Below are 14,424 nucleotides of genomic sequence, written 5' to 3'. Positions count from 1 at the left end.
TCCCCTTGAACATTGTCGCAATAAACGTACGATCAGGAATCTTTAAAATATCAGACCTTTGTCGTTCCGCAAGAATATTAACGCTCAAACTCTTATCGAACTCTTCATGAATTCACTTGGTCAAACAGTTCAGGTACTTGGCAAAGCATTTCACCACCCGGTATGCAACAGTTAAACAATCTACTCCAAATCAACACCGAAATGTCAAATTATCATCCACCATTGACTTCCACATCGATGGAAGCCATTTGCCACGACGTCCAAGCCATTAAACACCGGAACAACGAACGTGCCATTCAAGTACATCTTGTAACCCATTATCTGAAGTAGTTTGTATTAAACAATAACTAAATAATAGAAACACGTTTACAATATTGAGCGAAGTTATAGACACGGACTTTTTCCTACTTTAGCTCAACAGGACCACAAAAGCTCAGATATGCGGTTCATAATAAATGAATCAATCTGATTGAAATCATGAACTGGCCAAACACTTTTCGATTTCAACGTCACCTTATAGAAGAATAACATTTTAAATATAAGCGCACAACTTTATCTATGTGATGAGCGCTGCACTTTCCGTTGTTTTCATGCAGGGGGCGCTGCAAACCTAAGCACCCCCTGCATGGACGACGGAGGCGCAGGGACAGATGTTCGATTACGTTGGAATCGATCTGCAGACGGCGGTCTTCTCGCACGGCCAGCAGCTCGATATCGCCTTATCTCGATCCCGCAATCCCAAACAGGTGAAAGTCCGCATCGAACCGAACCCCCGGCAAGGCAATCTACTTAACGACGAGAGAAAATTCACACGAAATGTCCTTTTCAATGAAGTCTTCCAGATGTAAATTGATACAAGCTTTTAATGAAGAAATAACATTATCTTATTCAAAACACAACACAATTCAAAGATGTTTCATTTTAAAACTTCAAAACGGAGCATGGGGTACTTGCGTGAATGCGTCCTTCGTGTGCAAATGTTGTGACTTTCCTGGCCTGAAGGCCGTCAACGTGTTTGACCATGAAATGGTGCACAACGTCTAAACAACAGCAGTGGGGTTTGCTTCAACCGATAGGTAACGAACATCCAGACGTCAATCAGCAAGGAGCATTTATAGTCCCAGTTAGACAAAATCTATGTCAACACGTAAGACAAAACTACAATTCGTGTTGTAGAGAATGTACCTCCTCCTATACGTGTAACTTTCAAGTGGTATGCCTTGTAACTGATGAATGATCCGAGTGTGCTACCTATTACAAAGACAATGCGTTGCTCCAGATGCTTCATGGAACACAAAAACACAATTTGACCTGTATCACAAGAACAACGGGTCTCACCTGAGTTCTCTGTACAGGTTACTTCCAAACACACACGCACACTTTGTCCTAACATCACTTATTCAATGTTTGACCCTCAGACAAAATGTTACATGCACAAGCACAATCAGACAAGTATTCATTCTAAATTATTGACAGGCATTTGAACAAAACTGAATTACTGCAGTGAAATAGACTGCATCACGTTACATCGTATTAACAAGAAACTGTTTTTAAAAAAATATGCACCGTCTGCTTAACAGTGTATGTACAACGTACTATTGCCATTTGCATGCTGGCATATCGGTCAACATTTATAACATTCTAAACAATACCTACAAAGTCACGTAGAAGGGAAATAAGATAATAAAATAATCAAATAAAATTCTCACGACGTTTCGGCTTCTTGCGAACGTCGTGAGAATTTTATTTTATGTTTCATTTTTATTATCTTATTATTTCCCTTCTACGTGACTTTACCGAAAGAACCAAGCAGATGAATCCCTGTAGTCACGAAAGCTTTAAATCGAAAAATTACCTACAAACTCCACAACTAAGATGCCACATCAACCAACGCCCCCTACTGACAGGCTCTTGTCCACACGCAGGCCGGTGCAGGGCCACCACCTTGTAGCACACAGGGGCAGCTGCTACTTGGGGATGCTCTTCGAGTGTCTGAAACAGGATGCAAAACTCCAAGTTGCTGAGGCAATCTACATTTGAAGTTCGTGGCTGCAGGGATCCATACTCCTTGGTTCTTTCGGTAAAGTCACGTGGGGGCGATTAAGCAAGCACCATATAAATGCAATTGATAAAATAGTGAATGCTTGGGAGCTTATTGGCTCTCGCTCCTGGTTAGAGATTAACCCAACCCACAGGTCCACAGAGACTGGCTGCTCGCTCTTACTCTGCAGGTTGAACCTAGGAATTGAGTGTTCAACTTCACATTCTTGTCATTAAAGGCCTGTGACAAAGGTGCATCTATTGTAGCGACATCGTCTCTGGCTTACACATCTACCGGGTCTCCACTTGACTTTGTATTGTCTAGGAGGAAGTCCACCAACACCTCCACTTCCACAAACTGCTGGGAATTGCCTCGCTCTGTCTCACAGTCAGAATTCTCCTCCTGCTTCACGTTGCCTCCATCGATGTGAAGGTCCCATTTAGAAGTTGAATCTTCATCTTCACATTTCACCTTCACTTCTTCACTCTTCACCATCACCTCTTCATATTTCACCTCGATAACTTTAAAAGTGTCCAAGCTGGGATTTTCGTCCGGTTCTTGTTTCATGAGGGATGGGCTCATTGCGGCACTTTGACTTTCACAAGCTGATTTCAGACTCCACTCCTTGCAGATCTTCTGATGCTTTTGTGTTCTCTGGTGTACTTGAAGATGTCGTTGCTGTGCAAACGCTACCCCGCACAGAGTGCACTTGAAGGGTTTCTCTCCCGTGTGTGTTCTCTGGTGTGCTACAAGAGTAGATGATTGTGTAAACGCCTTCCTACACACACTGCACTTGAAGGGTTTCTCTCCCGTGTGTGTTCTCTGGTGCATTACAAGAGCAGATGACTGTGTAAACGCCTTCCTACACACACTGCACCTGAAGGGTTTCTCTCCGGTGTGTGTTCTCTCGTGTACTTGAAGATTTGATGACTGTGAAAATGCCTTCCCACACACACTGCACTTGAAGGGTTTCTCTCCTGTGTGAGTTCTCTGGTGCCGTGTCAAATTTCCAGTACGATCCGTGCTGTATGCACACCGGTCGCATTGTTGACTTGGAGTACCGAGCTGCGCTGAGTGCCTTTGCTCCATCAGACCAATTCTGTGGAGGAAGCGTCAGAGGAAGCGTCAGCGGTAGACAGAAAAAAATAATATCCACACCATCTACACGTCAGTATCGAGGCACAGAGGAATACATATATAGTCACATGTGACTTACACGTCTATACTTGGTTTAACATGTAGGCTTTCGCGACCAATATTATTCATAATAAAGGTTTTTGGGTTAGATCGCGTTATTTATAAATGTGTCTTAACCCTCCACCACCCGACATGGCCAATCAGCAAATAAAGTGTCACGTTGACAAAAGACAAATAGTTCACTACTTTAGCCCACCGGTGTGTTGAAGAGTGAATCTACAACATTTACAGTTTGAGTACGACGTTTCGCTGGTAATTACATCCAGCATCATGATGTAGTGAAAAAGTGTCCCAAATTCATCACAGGGCTGTGATGGCACACAATGAGAGGGCAAATGGTCATAAACATGCCTAGAAGCCCTCGTATCTTCAAAATGAATGTTCACCCAAAACTCCAAGCACACAATTTCAGCTGTTTGGCTACAAAAGGAATATTTATGAGAGCTAAATTCAGCTGACATAGCAAAGGGTGTTGAAAACAATACTATTTGTGTTAGGCAGAAATGCATAAATCAACGTTCAATCGCAACTTAGAGGTGTGAATCCAGGCTCAGATGTCCTTGAATGCTGGGATGAACAGTTCCGAATTCAGCTGAATGTGTGTGCTGTGTTAACTTCCTGTTTCCATTCTTATAAAGAGTTCCAGAGGAAAACAAAAGTAAACTACTGTTATGATATAACCTCCGTGTTCAACAGAATTAATAGACGTTACTGCAAACACAAACTGTACACTGTCACTGGGTAAACAGGCGGTGGCATGTTTAGAATCACGCCTGGCCACCTTCATCTGCTTGGCATGAATGCTTCCTCAATCCACCAAGTAATTAATTGAGGATCAACGAACACAGCCGAGGCTAACTGTAGTTTGCGTGTCTCTCTCCGTGGTGAGATGTTAACTACCTCACCTGGTACACAGGAAGTCGTGGGTTCGATCCCGACCCTGACGCCTGCTGTATATTTGGAGTTTGAGCGTTTCTCCGCTGAGCGTCTTTGACCGATAGACATTGACACACGTATTCTTGTTTCTTTCGGTAAAGTTACGTAGATAGAAAATAACAATAACAGATAATACAATTACATTAAATAAAGACCACTTGTGTTGCGATCAAAACGACGTGAGTTTTTTTGCTTTATTTACAATTATTTGTTAATTTTTATTGTTATTTTGATTTAATTTTCTATCTACGTGACTTTACCGAAAGAACCAAGAATATTAATTCCTGCAGTCACCAAAGTTTTAAGTCAAAACATTCACACACGTTGACAAAGCCTCACCTTGTGTTGTTGTGGGCAGGTCGCTTCTGATAACAAGAGCGGTATAGGAGCTCAAGCGGGCTTGGCCTGGTAACAAAAGAAAATAAAAACTGCGTGAATATTTACAATAAAACAAAGTTACAAAGTGGCGAGCCGGGTGAAGACAAATTAAACTTAAGCGAGATAATTAAAGTAAACACAATCAGGCGAGGGCAGGAGGCAAGGCCCCGCGTGGCTAGGCCCCGCGTTGTAAAGTTTCAACCTGGACATCGATTCCCATGCTCGCTGCTACTCAACTGACATCCCTGAGAGAGAGAGGCTCTACCTTGGTAAACAACAACAACCACCACCACCACGACCACAATGAGAATTTCTCACCTCGGATTTCAGTGCAAGCGCGGATCGGCAGCCTCCTGTTACCTAGCGACGTCACGCGGGTAAGCAAGTAACATGACGTCACTTCCTGGATAAGAGACACGCCCCTCCCACAATGAGCAGCTCTGTAACTGAATAAAGTATATTCTTAGTTTTTTCGGTAAAGTCACGTTGAAGAGAAACAACAGAATAACAAAATATATATAAAACAATAAAAAATTCTCACGACGTTTCGACCATAACTCAAACGGTCATCATCAGGTGTGTCGGTTTGCATAAATTTATTTTTAAAACGGCATATTTATTTATTTATAAAAAAATAACGTTTGCGTCACGCGCAGCGATTGGCAGTTTGCCCAGGACTAGTCCATCTATTTTTTGAAAAGAGGAGGGGGGAGACGAAATTTGTTTTTATGTATGCTGTCTGAAAGCCACTGTAAGCGTGAACAATCAATCAAGAACTGAAATGATTTATCAAATCTTTCCAATGATTGCTAAGATAGAATCCATCTTCTCGGTTGAAATTGTCTCTGTGCTTGTATATGTGGATAGCCTCATGAACGAATCTCTCATGGAAGCCAGATGGCTTACAAAGAACCTCCGTCTTGGAAAAGTCAATGGCATGTGAGCCTACTGAATTAGAACAATGATCTGCTACGGCCGAGGTGTTGGTCCTACCGTGTTTAAGGTCTGCTTTATGTTCACGAATGCGGTCCGAGATATGGCGTTTGGTTTCTCCAATGTAACTACTACCACAGAGGCAACTTAGTTTGTAGACACCAGGGTATTGTATGTCCGGAATCACATCTTTTACAGACGGAACCAGATCACGGATTTTATGTAATGTGTTGAAACGGACCTGGATCTTGTGTTTATTCAAGATTTTGGAGATCTTTTTTGTGATCCCAGCAATGTAGGGTAAAGTGATAGTTTTGAAAGGCTCCTCAAGAGGGTTCTTCTTCATGGTTTGAGTGATAGCTTTGCGGATTGTATAGTCGGAGTAACCATTAGCCCTAAGAGCTTGGTGTACGTGCTTGAGTTCACTGCTTATGTGTTCCTGGTCGGATATGCATTGGGCTCTATGATACAGAGTCTTGATGAGAGAATTCTTCTGTGATGGATGGTGGTGGGAATCCGGTTTCAGATAAGCATCCGTATGGGTAGCTTTCCTGTAGACAGAGTGGCTCATTGAACCATCAGGTCTCTTTTTAATTAGGACATCCAAAAAAGGTATCTTGCCATCTATTTCGACTTCCATGGTAAATCTGATGGCTGGGTGTATGGAATTGATGTGGTCGAAGAATTGGTCTAGAGCAGGCCGGCCATGTGGCCAGATGACAAAAGTGTCATCCACGTACCTCTTCCATAAGGTTGGGCGCAGAGTGGCAGTCTGGATGGCATCAGTCTCAAATTTCTCCATGAAAATGTTAGCTATAACTGGAGAAAGGGGGGAGCCCATTGGGGTGCCCTCAGTTTGTTTGTAGAAAGTTCCATTCCAAGTGAAGTATGTATTGGTTAAACAGTGTCTCACCAGGGGGGGTACCTCAGTGTTTAGTCCTTGATGAACCAAGTCTTCAATGATTGCAATGGTGTCAGGTACAGGAACCTTGGTGAATAAGGAAACTACATCAAAACTGACAAGCAGGTCGTCTGGGGACAGGGAAATACCCTTGATTGTTGATACCAGGTGAGTAGAATTTTGTACCGCAGAGGTGGTCTTTCCAGTGAAAGGACGCAGGATTTCAGACAAAAAACGAGCTAGTTTGTAGGTGGGGGAGCTGATAGTAGAGACTATGGGACGAAGAGGTGTATCAACTTTATGTATTTTTGGTAAGCCGTATAATCTTGGTGGCCTGGCAGCAGAAGGTTTCAACGAAAACTGTTTAGATTGATCAATTAATGCGGTTGAATCAGAAATTATTTTGTTGGTTTGTGTGACGAGGCTGTTGGTGGGATCTCTTTTTATTTTTGTATAACTACCATTGTCGAGTAATTCTTTAATTTTGTTGTTGTATTCTATTTTATCCATGATGACAGTAGCATTGCCTTTGTCAGCTGAGAGAACTACAATATCATTCCTCTTTTTTAATTTATATAATTCAAAACGCTCATCTTTGCTGAGGTTGCTAGCTGGTATCTTAGCGTTTTTGAGGGTTGCAGCGATTTCAGATCTTGCTACGTCTGCAGCGATGTGACCCAGGCCCCTGAGAGCAACGTCTACTTGGGCAATTATATCATTAACTGGTATGTGTTTAGGTGTGACTGCAAAGTTTAGACCTTTAGCTAAAACGGATTTCAGACCATCGGAAATAGAACTGTTACTGCGATTAATTACGACTTTATTAACGTCTACCTTTTTGGTGTGTGGGTCCGGTCTTTTGTTGAAGAGGAGGTTAAATTTGGAAATCAGGTTTTCCTTACATTTGGTCGACATAGTAGCAGCTGAAGAGGCAGTCATATTGTCTACATGTTCCCAATCCGATGTGGACATTATTGCCGTCAATGATAAGTGTGATTTGTAGAGTGTCTTGTCTAACTGATCTAGTTGTGTGCGTATAAGTCTGATTTTTTCTGAGATAAGAGCTAAGCTAGTTTTTAAAAGAATTCGTTTCGCATTAGAAGAAGTTACAGCAGCAGAGGTCAGTGTAAATGCGATTGGTATTACCCCAGAGTTGCGGCATCTCTTCAGGAAGGTGAGAGACTCGATCAGCTGAGCTTTCTTATCCCGGAGTTTGTTGAAGGATCTTAAAGTTATGTGAAAACCCTCCCCGTAGAGGCGATTAAATTTTGATTTAAAACTTTCGTGACTGCAGTAATTCATATTCTTAGTTTTTTCGGTAAAGTCACGTTGAAGAGAAACAACAGAATAACAAAATATATATAAAACAATAAAAAATTCTCACGACGTTTCGACCATAACTCAAACGGTCATCATCAGGTGTGTCGGTTTGCATAAATTTATTTGTAAAACGGCATATTTATTTATTTATAAAAAAAATAACGTTTGCGTCACGCACAGCGATTGGCAGTTTGCCCAGGACTAGTCCATCTATTTTTTGAAAAGAGGAGGGGGGAGACGAAATTTGTTTTTATGTATGCTGTCTGAAAGCCACTGTAAGCGTGAACAATCAATCAAGAACTGAAATGATTTATCAAATCTTTCCAATGATTGCTAAGATAGAATCCATATTCTCGGTTGAAATTGTCTCTGTGCTTGTATATGTGGATAGCCTCATGAACGAATCTCTCATGGAAGCCAGATGGCTTACAAAGAACCTCCGTCTTGGAAAAGTCAATGGCATGTGAGCCTACTGAATTAGAACAATGATCTGCTACGGCCGAGGTGTTGGTCCTACCGTGTTTAAGGTCTGCTTTATGTTCACGAATGCGGTCCGAGATATGGCGTTTGGTTTCTCCAATGTAACTACTACCACAGAGGCAACTTAGTTTGTAGACACCAGGGTATTGTATGTCCGGAATCACATCTTTTACAGACGGAACCAGATCACGGATTTTATGTAATGTGTTGAAACGGACCTGGATCTTGTGTTTATTCAAGATTTTGGAGATCTTTTTTGTGATCCCAGCAATGTAGGGTAAAGTGATAGTTTTGAAAGGCTCCTCAAGAGGGTTCTTCTTCATGGTTTGAGTGATAGCTTTGCGGATTGTATAGTCGGAGTAACCATTAGCCCTAAGAGCTTGGTGTACGTGCTTGAGTTCACTGCTTATGTGTTCCTGGTCGGATATGCATTGGGCTCTATGATACAGAGTCTTGATGAGAGAATTCTTCTGTGATGGATGGTGGTGGGAATCCGGTTTCAGATAAGCATCCGTATGGGTAGCTTTCCTGTAGACAGAGTGGCTCATTGAACCATCAGGTCTCTTTTTAATTAGGACATCCAAAAAAGGTATCTTGCCATCTATTTCGACTTCCATGGTAAATCTGATGGCTGGGTGTATGGAATTGATGTGGTCGAAGAATTGGTCTAGAGCAGGCCGGCCATGTGGCCAGATGACAAAAGTGTCATCCACGTACCTCTTCCATAAGGTTGGGCGCAGAGTGGCAGTCTGGATGGCGTCAGTCTCAAATTTCTCCATGAAAATGTTAGCTATAACTGGAGAAAGGGGGGAGCCCATTGGGGTGCCCTCAGTTTGTTTGTAGAAAGTTCCATTCCAAGTGAAGTATGTATTGGTTAAACAGTGTCTCACCAGGGGGGGTACCTCAGTGTTTAGTCCTTGATGAACCAAGTCTTCAATGATTGCAATGGTGTCAGGTACAGGAACCTTGGTGAATAAGGAAACTACATGAAAACTGACAAGCAAGGTCGTCTGGGGACAGGGAAATACCCTTGATTGTTGATACCAGGTGAGTAGAATTTTGTACCGCAGAGGTGGTCTTTCCAGTGAAAGGACGCAGGATTTCAGACAAAACACGAGCTAGTTTGTAGGTGGGGGAGCTGATAGTAGAGACTATGGGACGAAGAGGTGTATCAACTTTATGTATTTTTGGTAAGCCGTATAATCTTGGTGGCCTGGCAGCAGAAGGTTTCAACGAAAACTGTTTAGATTGATCAATTAATGCGGTTGAATCAGAAATTATTTTGTTGGTTTGTGTGACGAGGCTGTTGGTGGGATCTCTTTTTATTTTTGTATAACTACCATTGTCGAGTAATTCTTTAATTTTGTTGTTGTATTCTATTTTATCCATGATGACAGTAGCATTGCCTTTGTCAGCTGAGAGAACTACAATATCATTCCTCTTTTTTAATTTATATAATTCAAAACGCTCATCTTTGCTGAGGTTGCTAGCTGGTATCTTAGCGTTTTTGAGGGTTGCAGCGATTTCAGATCTTGCTACGTCTGCAGCGATGTGACCCAGGCCCCTGAGAGCAACGTCTACTTGGGCAATTATATCATTAACTGGTATGTGTTTAGGTGTGACTGCAAAGTTTAGACCTTTAGCTAAAACGGATTTCAGACCATCGGAAATAGAACTGTTACTGCGATTAATTACGACTTTATTAACGTCTACCTTTTTGGTGTGTGGGTCCGGTCTTTTGTTGAAGAGGAGGTTAAATTTGGAAATCAGGTTTTCCTTACATTTGGTCGACATAGTAGCAGCTGAATAGGCAGTCATATTGTCTACATGTTCCCAATCCGATGTGGACATTATTGCCGTCAATGATAAGTGTGATTTGTAGAGTGTCTTGTCTAACTGATCTAGTTGTGTGCGTATAAGTCTGATTTTTTCTGAGATAAGAGCTAAGCTAGTTTTTAAAAGAATTCGTTTCGCATTAGAAGAAGTTACAGCAGCAGAGGTCAGTGTAAATGCGATTGGTATTACCCCAGAGTTGCGGCATCTCTTCAGGAAGGTGAGAGACTCGATCAGCTGAGCTTTCTTATCCCGGAGTTTGTTGAAGGATCTTAAAGTTATGTGAAAACCCTCCCCGTAGAGGCGATTAAATTTTGATTTAAAACTTTCGTGACTGCAGTAATTCATATTCTTAGTTTTTTCGGTAAAGTCACGTTGAAGAGAAACAACAGAATAACAAAATATATATAAAACAATAAAAAATTCTCACGACGTTTCGACCATAACTCAAACGGTCATCATCAGGTGTGTCGGTTTGCATAAATTTATTTTTAAAACGGCATATTTATTTATTTATAAAAAAAAATAACGTTTGCGTCACGCGCAGCGATTGGCAGTTTGCCCAGGACTAGTCCATCTATTTTTTGAAAAGAGGAGGGGGGAGACGAAATTTGTTTTTATGTATGCTGTCTGAAAGCCACTGTAAGCGTGAACAATCAATCAAGAACTGAAATGATTTATCAAATCTTTCCAATGATTGCTAAGATAGAATCCATATTCTCGGTTGAAATTGTCTCTGTGCTTGTATATGTGGATAGCCTCATGAACGAATCTCTCATGGAAGCCAGATGGCTTACAAAGAACCTCCGTCTTGGAAAAGTCAATGGCATGTGAGCCTACTGAATTAGAACAATGATCTGCTACGGCCGAGGTGTTGGTCCTACCGTGTTTAAGGTCTGCTTTATGTTCACGAATGCGGTCCGAGATATGGCGTTTGGTTTCTCCAATGTAACTACTACCACAGAGGCAACTTAGTTTGTAGACACCAGGGTATTGTATGTCCGGAATCACATCTTTTACAGACGGAACCAGATCACGGATTTTATGTAATGTGTTGAAACGGACCTGGATCTTGTGTTTATTCAAGATTTTGGAGATCTTTTTTGTGATCCCAGCAATGTAGGGTAAAGTGATAGTTTTGAAAGGCTCCTCAAGAGGGTTCTTCTTCATGGTTTGAGTGATAGCTTTGCGGATTGTATAGTCGGAGTAACCATTAGCCCTAAGAGCTTGGTGTACGTGCTTGAGTTCACTGCTTATGTGTTCCTGGTCGGATATGCATTGGGCTCTATGATACAGAGTCTTGATGAGAGAATTCTTCTGTGATGGATGGTGGTGGGAATCCGGTTTCAGATAAGCATCCGTATGGGTAGCTTTCCTGTAGACAGAGTGGCTCATTGAACCATCAGGTCTCTTTTTAATTAGGACATCCAAAAAAGGTATCTTGCCATCTATTTCGACTTCCATGGTAAATCTGATGGCTGGGTGTATGGAATTGATGTGGTCGAAGAATTGGTCTAGAGCAGGCCGGCCATGTGGCCAGATGACAAAAGTGTCATCCACGTACCTCTTCCATAAGGTTGGGCGCAGAGTGGCAGTCTGGATGGCATCAGTCTCAAATTTCTCCATGAAAATGTTAGCTATAACTGGAGAAAGGGGGGAGCCCATTGGGGTGCCCTCAGTTTGTTTGTAGAAAGTTCCATTCCAAGTGAAGTATGTATTGGTTAAACAGTGTCTCACCAGGGGGGGTACCTCAGTGTTTAGTCCTTGATGAACCAAGTCTTCAATGATTGCAATGGTGTCAGGTACAGGAACCTTGGTGAATAAGGAAACTACATCAAAACTGACAAGCAGGTCGTCTGGGGACAGGGAAATACCCTTGATTGTTGATACCAGGTGAGTAGAATTTTGTACCGCAGAGGTGGTCTTTCCAGTGAAAGGACGCAGGATTTCAGACAAAAAACGAGCTAGTTTGTAGGTGGGGGAGCTGATAGTAGAGACTATGGGACGAAGAGGTGTATCAACTTTATGTATTTTTGGTAAGCCGTATAATCTTGGTGGCCTGGCAGCAGAAGGTTTCAACGAAAACTGTTTAGATTGATCAATTAATGCGGTTATTTTGTTGGTTTGTGTGACGAGGCTGTTGGTGGGATCTCTTTTTATTTTTGTATAATTACCATCGTCGAGTAATTCTTTAATTTTGTTGTTGTATTCTATTTTATCCATGATGACAGTAGCATTGCCTTTGTCAGCTGAGAGAACTACAATATCATTCCTCTTTTTTAATTTATATAATTCAAAACGCTCATCTTTGCTGAGGTTGCTAGCTGGTATCTTAGCGTTTTTGAGGGTTGCAGCGATTTCAGATCTTGCTACGTCTGCAGCAATGTGACCCAGGCCCCTGAGAGCAACGTCTACTTGGGCAATTATATCATTAACTGGTATGTGTTTAGGTGTGACTGCAAAGTTTAGACCTTTAGCTAAAACGGATTTCAGACCATCGGAAATAGAACTGTTACTGCGATTAATTACGACTTTATTAACGTCTACCTTTTTGGTGTGTGGGTCCGGTCTTTTGTTGAAGAGGAGGTTAAATTTGGAAATCAGGTTTCAACATTACATAAAATCCGTGATCTGGTTCCGTCTGAACGGGGCCCGTAGCTATCCGTGGTGCTGAAATTTGAGGGTAAGAATCCACCCATTTTTTCGCCATATAGCACTGTGATATATAACGACTTATTGTTGGTAGCTTAGCTGATTGGAGAATATAGAGTTTATTGATAACATGAAGGTAATTTATATTTTAGTTTTTATTGGTTCACTATATAGTACTGTGAATAGCTCAGATGTGTAGTCATTTCTGTGACCAGTCACTAGCTAATCACTCAGTTGTTTCAATGCTGGATTCGCCTAGTTATTTCAATGCTAAATTCTCCTGTTTGATTTGTACTAAGGGCCTCGGTGAATGTGTATGCTCTGACTTTAACGTAGCTATTTCTGCAGCAGGTACAAGCTAATCACTCAGCTTTCTCAATGCTAAATTCTATGCTAATTCCATTGTCAAGATGTGTATGCCTTAACTTAGCTATTTCAATGCTAAATTCTATGCTAATCCCTTTAACAATGGGTGCCTCTGCGGGTGTGTATGCTTTAACTTTTAACATAGCTATTTCTGTGACCAGTCACAAGCTAATCATTCAGCCATTTCAATGCTAAATTATATGCTAATTCCTTTGTCAAGGCGCTTTGTTCCTCTCACACAGCTTAAAGGCCGTATCTGAACGTGGCTCTTTCACTCCAGCGCTGTCCTACCAGACAGTCTCGCCCCCCTTCACCTGATGAAGGCCGCTTGTGTTGTGGCCGAAACGTCGTGAGAATATTATTGTGTTATTTTATTTTATCAATTTATTATTTTATTATCATTCTACGTGACTTTACAGAAAGAACCAAAGAAAATGTGAAACTCTCCGGTAGAAGTTTGCCCCGATCGAGAAGCACGGAGGAGACGTCACGGCCACCACGCCTCTAATTCCTGATACGGCGGTCTGGCCTTGACCACCTGCACGTGAAATCGCAGTTGTCGCTCTGCATCCGCATCGGCTGCGCGGAAGAAGATTTTGCACGGCACCCCTCAACGCCAGCAGCATCCGGCGACGCTGTACGTTGAGCGGCACACGAGGACCCAAAATCCCGTAAGACGCAGTTGGCTTCGGACATTTCTGGGCACCAGTTTTTCCCTCCGCGCGAAGAGTCGGCGTCAGGCATTCAGAGTGTTCGGGCCGCCGCTATGAACGTTGTGCCGCTTTGTTGCGGCTATCATTTGCGACCGCCGGGGTCGCTTCTGAAAGAAAGGAGCCACGTAGCTCGGTGGGCATTGCCCGGTGAAGTCTAACGAGTCGAGTTTAGCTGATGGTCTTTAGTGGACGATTGGTGGGTGTAGAGTTGAGAGAGGGGGGCATCGTCTCAAATGGGGTGGCGGGGCAGAGTTTGCTACTCACGGTCAAGGGGCAGGGCGAGTGGGTGGTGACGGTCGCCCAGCACAGCCAATAGCAGCGCCACAAAGCGTGCGGTGGTGAAGGCGTCCATCGGGGGAGCAGATGGTCGGACCAGGGCTTCCTTCACTTGGCTAGGAGGAGGGGGTAGAAGGGAGGGAGCAGTAGGGGGAGGGAGGTAGCAGGAGGGGGGAAGGGAGGGAGGGAGCTGGAGGAGGTGGAGCAGGAGGAATGATATTTATTAAGACCGCAGGAGTAGGAATCCAAAGAGCTATGAAGCTATTTTTCATATATGTCCAGCTGGGGCACTGGGTCAGAACATCACAACAACAAACACGATGTGAGGGGCAGAGTACAGGAAGAGTAAACAAACCACTTTACAAATATATACTAATAAAACTAACCCATGCATGATC

This window comes from Petromyzon marinus, unplaced genomic scaffold (assembly GCF_048934315.1).
Source record: "Petromyzon marinus isolate PM22_M1 ecotype Great Lakes invasive population unplaced genomic scaffold, UKy_Petmar_22M1.pri1.0 PM_G_Scaffold_105, whole genome shotgun sequence".
Lineage (NCBI taxonomy): Eukaryota > Metazoa > Chordata > Hyperoartia > Petromyzontiformes > Petromyzontidae > Petromyzon > Petromyzon marinus.
Note: the sequence above shows the minus strand (reverse complement) of the source record.